At 43.2% G+C, this 12,164-nt stretch overlaps 1 pseudogene; it reads left to right on the top strand.

Moving 5' to 3' along the window:
• The first annotated feature begins 3,633 nt into the window (after positions 1 to 3,633).
• LOC147446049 (tropinone reductase homolog At5g06060-like) lies at positions 3,634 to 4,963 on the top strand (annotated as a pseudogene).
• The last annotated feature ends 7,201 nt before the right edge of the window (positions 4,964 to 12,164 follow it).

Genomic DNA, 12,164 nt, shown 5'->3' with positions numbered 1-12,164 from the left:
AGAAAATGGATGTAAATACGGCATTCCCTCACGGTGACTTGGAGGAGGAAATCTACATGCTTCAACCAAAGGGGTATGAAGTAAAAGGTAAGGAGAAAATGGTTTGCAGATTAAAGAAGAGCTTGTATGGTTTAAAGCAAGCATCAAGACAATGGTACTTGAAGTTTGATCGATGGATGTTGGATCATGGATTCACAAGATGCAACTCGGATCACTGCGTCTACATGGAGAATTTGGGAGATGGGAAATTCATGATCCTAATGTTGTATGTTGATGACATGTTGATTGCAAGTGCTAACATGCAGGACATCAAAGACCTAAAAGAGGACTTGTCCAAATCTTTTTCAATGAAAGATTTAGGTGCTGCAAAGAGGATACTTGGTATGAAAATATCAAGGGACAGGACGAAGAAGACAATAAAGCTATCTCAAGAAGATTACATCAAGAAGGTACTAGAAAGGTTTGCAATGCAAAATGCAAAACCAGTTTCTACACCTTTGGCTGGTCATTTTAAACTAACGAAGGATATGTGTCCAAAGACACAAGAGGAGATAGCCTATATGTCTAAAGTTCCATATGCTGCAGCGGTAGGTTCTCTACTGTATGCTATGGTCTGGACAAGGCCAGCTGGACAAGGCCAGACATTGCACATGCAGTGGGAGTTGTGAGTAGGTTCATGGACAACCCAGGTAAAGAGCATTGGCAAGCTGTGAAGTGGATACTTAGGTATCTAAAAGGGACAACAACAAATGCTTTGTATTTTGGAGGAACTCATATTTTTCTAGAAGGGTATGCTGATGCAGATATGGCAGGTGACAAAGATACTCGAAGGAGCACTACTGGCTATGTGTTCATGGTTGGAGGCACAACAGTAAGCTGGGCTTCAAAGCTGCAAAAAGTGGTTTCACTTTCTACCACGAAAGTTGAGTATGTAGCAATGACGGAGGCAAGCAAAGAAATTCTGTGGCTTCACAGATTCTTAGAAGAGCTTGGATTCAAACAAGATAATTGTGTCTTGTACAGTGATAGCCAAAGCGCTATCCATCTTGTGAAGAAGTCAGCCTTTCATTCAAGGACAAAGCACATTGAGGTGAGATATCACTTCATACGCACTCTTTTGGAAGAGGGACAACTAAAGCTAGGAAAGGTGCATAGAAGTGAAAATCCTGCAGACATGTTTACAAAGGTGGTCAACAAGGAGAAGTTGAGCTTTTGCTCATCTTCAATCGGAATTCAAGGAAAGGAATCACAGGTTTGGTTTGGAGATCAGTCTCCAAGTGGGAGATTGTTAAGTATGGAGCCTGATTTACCCTTGTAATTTTCTGTGGTAAAAGTGCACATTTGTAAGGCCCCCATTATGAGGAGAAGCCATCGTGCGTGAAGGAAAATCACTCACCGGAAACTAAAATTTTCACGGACAAGAATCAGGGGCATTTTTAAAGGCCTTGGGGGCGGAGGCCCCTGAGACTTTTTTTCGCCGGAATATTCTTTTTCGCTGGAATATTATGGCCGGACGGCGGCCGAAAAGTGGTCGGAAAACAACCGGTCGTTTGGCCGGTGGCCAGTAGTCAATGGCCGATGGCCGGTGGTCGGAAGTCAATGGCCGGTGGCCGAATTCAAAAGCGGACTTGTCTTCTCAAGGGCGGCCACACATGGGCGGATTGGAGGGTCCGATTTGGACTTATTCGCACAAGGGCGGCTACACATGGCTGTATCTCATAAGAGAGGGCTTTCCTTTTGGCCTATAAAAGGAGGTCATTTCTACACACATTTCATAGTGTGAAGTTGATGCAACAAGGTGAGTGTGAGGTGGTGAGAGTGAAGCAAGGCGGGAGCTCCATTAAGGGTATAATCCCTTTGTAAACTACTTCTTGTTTTGAAGTACTAAAGCCATTGAGTGGCTGATTTCCCGTGGACGTAGCCCACATTGGGTGAACCACGTATATCGTGTGTACTCTCTCTCTCTCTCTCTCTACTCTATAATCTCGTGTATATAAATCTGTCTCTCTCCATTAAGTAATCTACTCAATTATCTATTTAGCTACGTCTTATTTCCTAACAGATTTGATCATTTGATGCTATGCCCTAGTCCCTTTGATCATGAAAAAAAGCCCTTGCATTTCTCGCCATCACAGTGTAGGTGTCGTTGCATTGTCATCCATTGTCAACTCCTCAACATCATGCCATCTTGCCATCGTTTACCCAAGACGCAAACAATTGATCTATTTTCTTGTCTATGGTGCCACTTTCTCTGCTTGATGCGGCTCTTTTTTTGCTAGTGGCACCCCATGCTACAACACATCCCTGGTTTTCTTGACGTTTAAAAAAAAAGAAATGAATCTACCCATATGAAACTACCCCTCCCTAGTCTTCTCCCTACCCACATGACCCTACCCCTCTCTACTCTTCTTGCAACCGTTTTGTTCTAAAGAAATGACCAGCATGACCCTACCCCTCCCTAGTCTTCTCCCTACCCTCCCAGCGTGGACTGGTTGCAGCAACGGATCAGGCAGGGGAAGGGTCATGAGGGTAGGGTGGTTTTTTTAATAAAAAGTATTACTTTGGTCTTCAAGGTGGCGGCGGCGCCAGTGTTCAAGAAAATTATGCCTCTGCTTAGTACAACCCTGGCTTCTCTGTGTGCATAGTACAAATCAAAAACCCATGCCTATCCTCTCCCAATCCCTCCTCATCCAGTCCTTTACCCTTGCATGGACCTCGAGGTTGGCTCCCTACACTTGAGAGTTCGGGCACGTGGCCCTTGCTGCCCTTTGGCCCTTCACCTCGAAAGTCAAATGCAACCTGATTAAAGCTCAATGAACCCCAAAACTCCAGCCAGCATGCCGTACTTGACTGGCCAATGAAATAGAGCCCACGACTTGCCTTGCTGCATCTGTGCAACGTAGATGATTTTATAAAAAAACAAAAACCATTCCACACAGGTGCGGACTGGTTTTGGCAGGTTTTGCAAGAGTAGAGACTAAGAGGCTAGCGAGAAAAAAAGGGACGTGCAATAGTTGAAGAGCTCGCCAGTTAGAGGAAGAGTGGGAAGATCTTGCTGCTGAAGGCACCAGATCTTGCTGCTGAGATCTTGCTGGGGTATGTGGCTAGGTCTTGGCCTAGGTCCTGGCCTGAGTTGATGCGGATGAGCAGCGACTTGAACTGAAGCGAGGCGCACACTTGACAAGGATATATAGAAGAGTGAGGCGGACAGACCATGGAGGCCGTGCCAGAAGTCACCCACCACAAAGCGGGCACAGGCAATGGGGTGGTCAGTGGAAGTGTCAAACTAGACTTTGACTAGCGTGCTATTGGATTGCTACATCACCACGAGCAGATTTTTTCCTACCACTGCCATCTCATGGGTCTTGCGTGCGCTAGGCATGGGTACTCTCTCACCACTTTTGGTAGCTTGTCTATCGTCTCTGATCCAAGCTGGAGGCTAGTGGCGAAAGCTGCTAATTTAGCTTCTGCAAATTGATGAGGCTCATGTGCTTCCTCATGATGCGGCAACACAAGGTGCTACAGCGCGGCTCCGCCATCAGCTTAGGACCCGTAAGCAGTTGCTCCAGGGCTTGGGAGTAGTCCTCATGTGCATGAGGCTTCTTGCCATAAAGAGAGGACGTTGCAGGATTTATGGAGGCTGATGATCCCAGTGCTAGTTGCGAGCTCATATTGGTAATTATGCGAGTAAAAGATATGAATGTAGATACTAGACATGCGTAGCTAGCTAGAGAATATATAAGGTAGGTAGATTTACTGCAATGAGCTCTCCTGAGCCTTGGCAATGCTATCTAAGTACGTTGCACACTATCCATTAATTGTTTTGCAAGCCCGTCAGATTGCCGTAAAGAGTGCTATTACTCAGGAATAAGCATAAAGGGTTAACGTCACCATTCACCTTATTGAAGAGTGTGGCCTGTCGATCATGGGACTCTTTTGTTTGCTTGCTCAATGCTTGCTTTATAATTTCCTTTGTGGAGCCAGGTGCCAATTCAATCTGACACTGATTTGTTACATCCTATATTGCGCCTTGTACCATCTTCATGATAAAGCATGGCTCCTCATTCTTCACATTGAAGTGAGATTTCAATCATTAAAGGGAATAGATTGTGCACAATCAGAGGAAGAGTGGGAAGATCGAGGAAGATGCTTCATCTTGGGAGCAGGCAGCTGAGCAGAGTACGAAGGCGCCGTGGATGAGACCCTAAGAGTGCTGAACGACACCCTTGCACCGATTTAAGCTGAGGACAGGGATCCGCCTGTGCCACCCTTAGCTAAAAGCAATAATGTAGATGTAAAAAAAACCTCCAGTACGACTCTTGAGGCCAGTGAGTGTGGGATTTTCTCATGCGCGCTGCCTGTAGGCGGCGTAGTTGGAGCCTCTCTCTCTCCCCCCCTCTCTGATCTGTCTTGGCCTTATTTTGGTGATGTTTCCTCACCCTTCAATGGAAAGCTCAATATTCTGGTGAATAATGTGGGCATGAATATAAGAAAGCCTATTGTGGAGTACACTGCATAAGATTTCTCTCTGATCATTTCCACGAATTTCTAGTCATCCTATCATATAAATGCTCACCTGGCCCATCCTCTTCTAAAAGCATCGAGAAAGGGAAATGTTGTTTTTGTTTCATCAGTAGCAGCTTGCAAATGATGTTGCCATTTGTTCTGGTTCTCTGTACGCTGCAAGTAAAGGTGCAATGAATCAATTTGCAAAGAATCTTGCTTGTGAGTGAGCCAAGGATGGAATTTGAATAACCATTGTGCCTCCCAGGTGCTTAAAGACGAGGGCTTAACAAGGCAAACTATATACCGGACACCTCTAAGGCAAGCTGGAGAACCATTCAAAGTTGCCTCAGTTGCAGTGGTATTCTTGTGCCTCGCCACTGCACAATTTTTTTGTGGTCAATGTATCACAATCAATGGTGCTATGTCTGTAAATGGCTTCTTCCCTATAGATGATTGAGATCTGTTGAGTATTCAGTGTCTATATATACATACATATATATATATATATATATATATATATATATATATATATAGAGAGAGAGAGAGAGAGAGAGAGAGAGAGAGAGAGAGAGAGAGAGAGAGAGAGAGAGAGAGAGAGAGAGAGAGAGTTAAGTATGGAGCCTAATTTACCCTTGTAATTTTCTGTGGTAAAAGTGCACATTTGTAAGGCCCCCATTATGAGGAGAAGCCATCGTGCGTGAAGGAAAATCAGTCATCGGAAACCAAAATTTTCACGGACAAGAATCAGGGGCAATTTTTTTCCTCGCCGGAATATTCCTTTTCATTGGAATATTATGGCCAGACGGCGGCCAGAAAGTGGCCGGAAAACAACCGGTCGGTTGGCCGGTGGTCGGAAGTCAATGGCCGGTGGCCGAATTCAAAAGCGGACTTGTCTTCTCAAGGGTGGCCACACATGGGCGGATTGGAGGGTCTGATTTGGACTTATTCGCACAAGGGCGGCTACACATGGTTGCCTCTCATAAGAGAGGGAATCCCTTTTGGCCTATAAAAGGAGGCCATTTCTACACGCATTTCATAGTGTGAAGTTGATGCAACAAGGTGAGTGTGAGGTGGTGAGAGTGAAGCAAGGTGGGAGCTCCATTAAGGGTATAATCCCTTTGTAAACTACTTCTTGTTTTGAAGTACTAAAGCCATTGAGTGGCTGCTTTCCCGTGGACGTAGCCCACATTGGGTGAACCACGTATATCGTGTGTACTCTCTCTCTCTCTCTCTCTCTACTCTATAATCTCTTGAGTGTGAAATCTATCTCTCTCCATTAAGTAATCTACTCAAATATCTATTTAGCTATGTCTTATTTCCTAACAACTGGTATCAGAGCAAGGTTTTCTCGTAGCTAAATTATCTCAAGGAAAGGATTCCTTGAATTGAGTGGGAGTTATGGCGGAGGAAAGGAAGCTCAAGATTGAGAAGTTCAACGGCAAAAACTACCAACATTGGAAGATGCAGATTGAAGAATATCTCTACCAGAAGGACCTCTATTTTCCACTAGGCGTTCTTGCGAAGAAGCCCGCAACAATGGCAGATGAAGCATGGATTGTCCTTGATCGAAAGGCACTGGGAACAATCCAGTTAAGCTTGGCGTCAACGGTGGCCTTCAATGTTTCGGAGATGAAGACCACGGAGGACTTGATGAAGTCACTTGACGACTTCTACGAGAAACCATCAGCATCCAATAAGGTATTTCTTATGAAGTGCTTGCTCAATCTAAAGATGGCAGAGAATGGTTCAGTTGCAGAACGCCTGAATGACTTTAACACAAACATAAGTCAACTTCGATCGGTGAAAATCAATTTCGATGACGAAGTGCGAGCTCTCCTTATACTATCATCTCTACCGGATAGTTGGGACAGCCTTGTGATGGCTGTAAGTAATTCTATCTCTGGTACAAATACTCTTAAGTTTGATGATGTTGTGGGTGTTCTCCTAAGCGAGGAAATACGAAGGAGAAGCACAGGAGAATCATCAAGTGCTGCATTGTCAGTGGAAACAAGAGGAAGGCCTAAGGAGAGGTTCAGAAGCCAAAAGGGTGGTGATTGCTCAAGACAGAGCAAGTCACGCACAAAGTCAGTTCTTGAATGTTGGAGTTGCGGCAAGAAGGGCCACGTCAAGAACGATTGCTGGTCCAAGAAGAAGAAGGAGACTGAGTCTCAAGACAACAAGCCAACATCGGAGGCCAATGTGGCAGGTAAAGTAGAGCAAGATGCTCTAATTCTCTCATTAGACAATGTGTCTAATTCCTGGATAGTAGATTTCGGGGCTTCATTCCATGCTACACCACACAAGCAACATTTCCAAGATTACACGAAAGGTAATTTTGGGTATGTACACTTGGGAGATGATGAAGCTTGTGAGATTGTCGGCAAAGGTACAGTTTCTGTCAAAACTGCTAATGGAAATGAATGGAAGCTTAAAGATGTTAGGCATGTTCCTTCTCTTCGCAAAAATTTGATCTCTACAGGACAATTGTACGATGAAGGTCACAACATTGCATTCGGAAACAAACGGTGTAAGATCTCAAAGGGATCTTTGGTGGTTGCCAAGGGAGAAAAGGTCTGTACAGTTTACTTGTGTATTGTTAGCACGCAACCTTCACCTTGTGCAGCAACTACAGAAGTTGATAGTGCGGTGTGGCACTATCGATTTGGGCATATGAATGCCAAAGGAATACAAATCCTTCAAACAAAGAAGCTTCTACCAGGTTTGAAAGAAGTGGACTTAGAGTTCTGTGAAGATTGTGTTTATGGTAAACAAAAGAGGGTAAAATTTCAAAAATTAGGAAATGAAAGAAAAAATAAAAAACTTGAGTTGGTTCATTCTGATGTTTGGGGTCCTGCAAGTACACCATCACTTGGTGGCTCATTGTATTATGTAACATTCATAGACTATGCGACTAGAAAAACATTGGTTTATGTCATGAAGAATAAATCCAATGTATTTTCCATATTTTGAAGGTGGAAAGCCTTTGTGGAGAATGAAACAGGTACCAAGGTTAAATGCCTCAGATCCGACAATGGAGGTGAATATTGCAGCCAAGCTTTTGAAAGCTTTTGTGCTAGCAATGGCATTCGGAGGCAAAGGACAACCCCAAGGACACCTCAACAAAATGGGATTTTGGAAAGGATGAACACGAGAATCATGGAGCGAGCACAAAGCATGCGGCTACACGCAGGCCTACCGCTTGAGCTTTGGGTGGAAACTGTATGTACGTATGTGTACTTAATCAACCGGTCACTCTCAACGGCATTGGATGGGGGAGTTCCAGAAGAGGCATGGACAGGTAAACCGGTGAATTATGCATTTCTCAAAGTGTTTGGGTGTGAGGCTTTCATGCACATAGATAGAAGCCTAAGATCAAAGCTAGATGCAAAGTCCAAAAAGTGTTTCTTCATTGGCTATGGAGAAGGAGACTTTGGGTATCGCCTATGGAATCCTGAAGATGGTAAAATCTTAAGGAGTAGGGATGTAATTTTTAACGAACAAAATATGTACAAAGATTACTTGGAAAGAAAATAAACAAAAGAAACAGGTGATGAGTACATGGAGCTTGAGGACGGTGAAGACTCAAGGACTGCAAACGGTGACAATGTGCAACAACGTCAACCAAATGAGGAGCCTCAACCTATTCCCCGAAGATCTACAAGAGCAAGTAGAGCTCCAGAAAGGTTTGTTCCTTCCTTCAACCATCTCTTGATCTAGATTCTGGAGAGCCGGAATCATACGAAGAAGCTATGCAACATGAATCCAAAGAAGAATGGACGAAGAGCATGAAAGTGGAGATAGACTCACTACATCGCAACCAAACATGGGAGTTGGTTGAGTTGCCTAAAGGTAAGCGGGCACTTCAAAACAAATGGGTGTACAAGCTGAAGGAAGAAGAAGGTGGGGAGAAAAGGTACAAGTCTAGGCTTGTGGTAAAAGGGGTTTCTCAAAAGAAAGGTATTGACATCAATGAAATATTTTCTCCTGTTGTAAAAATGAACTCAATTAGGCTTGTCTTAAGCCTTGTGGCTGCTGATGATTTAAATCTTGAGAAAATGGATGTAAATACGGCATTTCCTCACGGTGACTTAGAGGAGGAAATCTACATGCTTCAACCAAAGGGGTATGAAGTAAAAGGTAAGGAGAAAATGGTTTGCAGATTAAAGAAGAGCTTGTATGGTTTAAATCAAGCATCAAGACAATGATACTTGAAGTTTGATCGATGGATGTTGGATCATGGATTCACAAGATGCAGCTCGGATCACTGCGTCTACACGAAGAATTTGGGAGATGGGAAATTCATCATCCTAATGTTATATGTTGATGACATGTTGATTGCAAGTGGTAACATGCAGGACATCAAAGACCTAAAAGAGGAACTGTCTAAATATTTTTCAATGAAAGATTTAGGTGTTGCAAAGAGGATACTTGGTACGAATATATCAAGGGATAGGACGAAGAAGACAATAAAGCTATCTCAGGAAGATTACATCAAGAAGGTACTAGAAAGGTTTGCAATGCAAAATGCAAAACCAGTTTCTACACCTTTGGATGGTCACTTTAAACTAACAAAGGATATGTGTCCAAAGACACAAGAGGAGATAGCCTATATGTCTAAAGTTCCATATGCTACAGCGGTAGGTTCTCTAATGTATGCTATGGTCTAGACAAGGCCAGACATTGCACATGCAGTGGGAGTTGTGAGTAGGTTCATGGACAACCCAGGTAAAGAGCATTGGCAAGGTGTGAAGTGGATACTTAGGTATCTAAAAGGGACAACAACAAATGCTTTGTATTTAAGAGGAACTCAGATTTTTCTAGAAGGGTATGCCGATGCAGATATGGCAGGTGACAAAGATACTCGAAGAAGCACTACTGGCTATGTGTTCATGGTTGGAGGTATAGCAGTAAGCTGGTCTTCAAAGCTGCAAAAAGTGGTTTCACTTTCTACCACGGAAGCTGAGTATGTAGCAATGACGGAGGCAAGCAAAGAAATTATGTGGCTTCACAGATTCTTAGAAGAGCTTGGATTCAAACAAGACAATTGTGTCTTGTACAGTGATAGCCAAAGAGCTATCCATCTTGTGAAGAACTCAGCCTTTCATTCAAGGACAAAGCACATTGAGGTGAGATATCACTTCATACGCACTCTTTTGGAAGAGGGACAACTAAAGCTAGGAAAGGTGCATACAAGTGAAAATCCTGCAGACATGTTTACAAAGGTGGTCAACAAGGAGAAGTTGAGCTTTTGCTCATCTTCAATCGGCATTCAAGGATAAGAAGCCAGGATGGAAAGCAGTCACATGTTTGGTTTGGAGATCAGTCTCCAAGTGGGAGATTGTTAAGTATGGAGCCTGATTTACCCTTGTAATTTTCTGTGGTAAAAGCGCACATTTGTAAGGCCCCCATTATGAGGAGAATCCATTGTGCGTGAAGGAAAATCACTCACAGGAAACCAAAATTTTCACAGAGAAGAATCAAGGGCAATTTGTTTCGTTGCCGGAATATTCCTTTTCGCCGTAATATTATGGCCGGACGGCGGCCGAAAAGTGGCCGGAAAACAACCGGTCGGTTGGCTGGTGGTCGGAAGTCAATGGCCGGTGGCCGGTGGCCGAATTCAAAAGCGGACTTGTCTTCTCAAGGGCGGCCACACATGGGCGGATTGGAGGGTCTGATTTGGACTTATTTCCACAAGGGCGACTACACATGGCTGACTCTCATAAGAGAGGGCAGCCCTTTTGGCCTATAAAAGGAGGCCATTTCTACACACATTTGATAGTGTGAAGTTGATGCAACAAGGTGAGTGTGAGGTGGTGAGAGTGAAGCAAGGCGGGAGCTCCATTAAGGGTATAATCCCTTTGTAAACTACTTCTTGTTTTGAAGTACTAAAGCCATTGAGTGGCTGCTTTCCCGTGGACGTAGCCCACATTGGGTGAACCACATATATCGTGTGTACTCTCTCTCTCTCTCTCTACTCTATAATCTCTTGTGTGTGAAATCTATCTCTCTCCATTAAGTAATCTACTCAAATATCTATTTAGCTACGTCTTATTTCCTAACAAGAGAGAGAGAGAGAGAGAGAGAGAGAGAGAGGGAGAGAGAGAGAGAGAGAGAGAGAGAGAGAGAGAGAGAGAGAGAGAGAGAGAGATGTATTATGCTATCATGACCATGTCAATTTCTTAAAATGATTCCACTTTGGAAGTAATGTTTTTAGTTTTTTCGTAGCCTTCGACCACTAGTGATCGCCTTTTTTATTTGAGTGAAGTTGGTTCCGTGTTGCCCCATGTTGGTTTTGTTGATGTGTATTTAGCTTTGTTCATGAATTCATTGGTAGTGACAAGCTCATGGGGCCGGGGAGCCATTTTCTCATTAGAGGGATTTGAACTCACGCACAAGATTGCAATGGTAATTCTCATAAGCGAACCAACCAAACCGCTTCTTGTCTCTTAGCTTCCAAACATACATATAAGAAAAGAAAACTTCTCAAAGCAATTCAATAAAATGGTGATGGAGGGGAGGAAACAATATTGTGATCGGTGCTATCATGCATGGTGAAGGCCACCTTGGTGGAGCTTGTTTTTGTCAAGCATGAAACAAGAGATTTTCAATCATGTACGCTTGCATCTTGCCAAATTACTGCACCTAGTGTTTAGGGGGTCGCATGGGGATAAATTATCTCTCTACACAAGGTGTTGGCATCTGCTCTCTAAACTTCACACTGCCCACAAGGCCCTGCGGCAATACATGGGTCTACTGGGAGATTGTATCTTTGTTATGGGTAATACACCACATCAGGGCTTTCGAAGAACATTTTTTCCAACGAAAGAAAATTAAGATGCACGGCGGGCACACTTAATAATTCTTCTGGATCATAGGTCAAATTTGAAGCATTCATTGGTATTTACACTTAAAATTTAATATTTTACTAGTTTTCTTGAAGACAAGCTCGGAATGTAGTCAAAAGTTTTGCAATTTTAGCCAGTAAAGATACACTAGACCACAGTTTTCTTCACACGCTTCATTGCACTGGCCATTTGTGGCCCTCATGTATGGAAGCTAAGAGACATTTCACAAGGTTATTGATTTGCAAATGGCAGCAATGCAATTTTATTTTATTTGGTGTGAGAAACAACGAGAACATGAACATATGAGTTTTTAAAAATACTATCTTTGACCAAAAATAAAGCATGTAGACTACGTCATGTTTATCATTTCTGTGGTTTCCCTCCCACTTTACGCTTAAGAGGTGGAGCAAAAAGGAAATAGTTCTCAATTAGCAACCAAAAATAGGACTTGCAACCAACCATGAATCATACATGCCACAAATCACTTGATCTGCGTGTAAATATTTTTAAAAATAAGATGGAAGCAAGGAGTTTTCTATTTTCCTTCATGTTTGTGAAAGGGGCTAGAGACAAAGATTGACTGAAATACATGTTCAAGACATGGAATGAAATGCAAATAAGATTTGATATTTGCTCGGATTTTAGTTTTCTCAAGAAATCTCACTCGGGCCATGGTAAGACTCAAAATTCTACTACTCGATGACGCATCTCCTTCCAAAATAAGAACCCAAGTTTCAACGATAGAACACCCACCGAAAGAACGAGAAAGAAGTGAGTATCTTGCCACCTCAACAGAGATGGCTCCATGAAGAC

This window comes from Adiantum capillus-veneris, chromosome 12 (assembly GCF_014529385.1).
Source record: "Adiantum capillus-veneris isolate H3 chromosome 12, ASM1452938v2, whole genome shotgun sequence".
Taxonomy (NCBI): domain Eukaryota; kingdom Viridiplantae; phylum Streptophyta; class Polypodiopsida; order Polypodiales; family Pteridaceae; genus Adiantum; species Adiantum capillus-veneris.
Note: the sequence above shows the minus strand (reverse complement) of the source record. Positions and strands in the feature narration are given on the sequence as shown.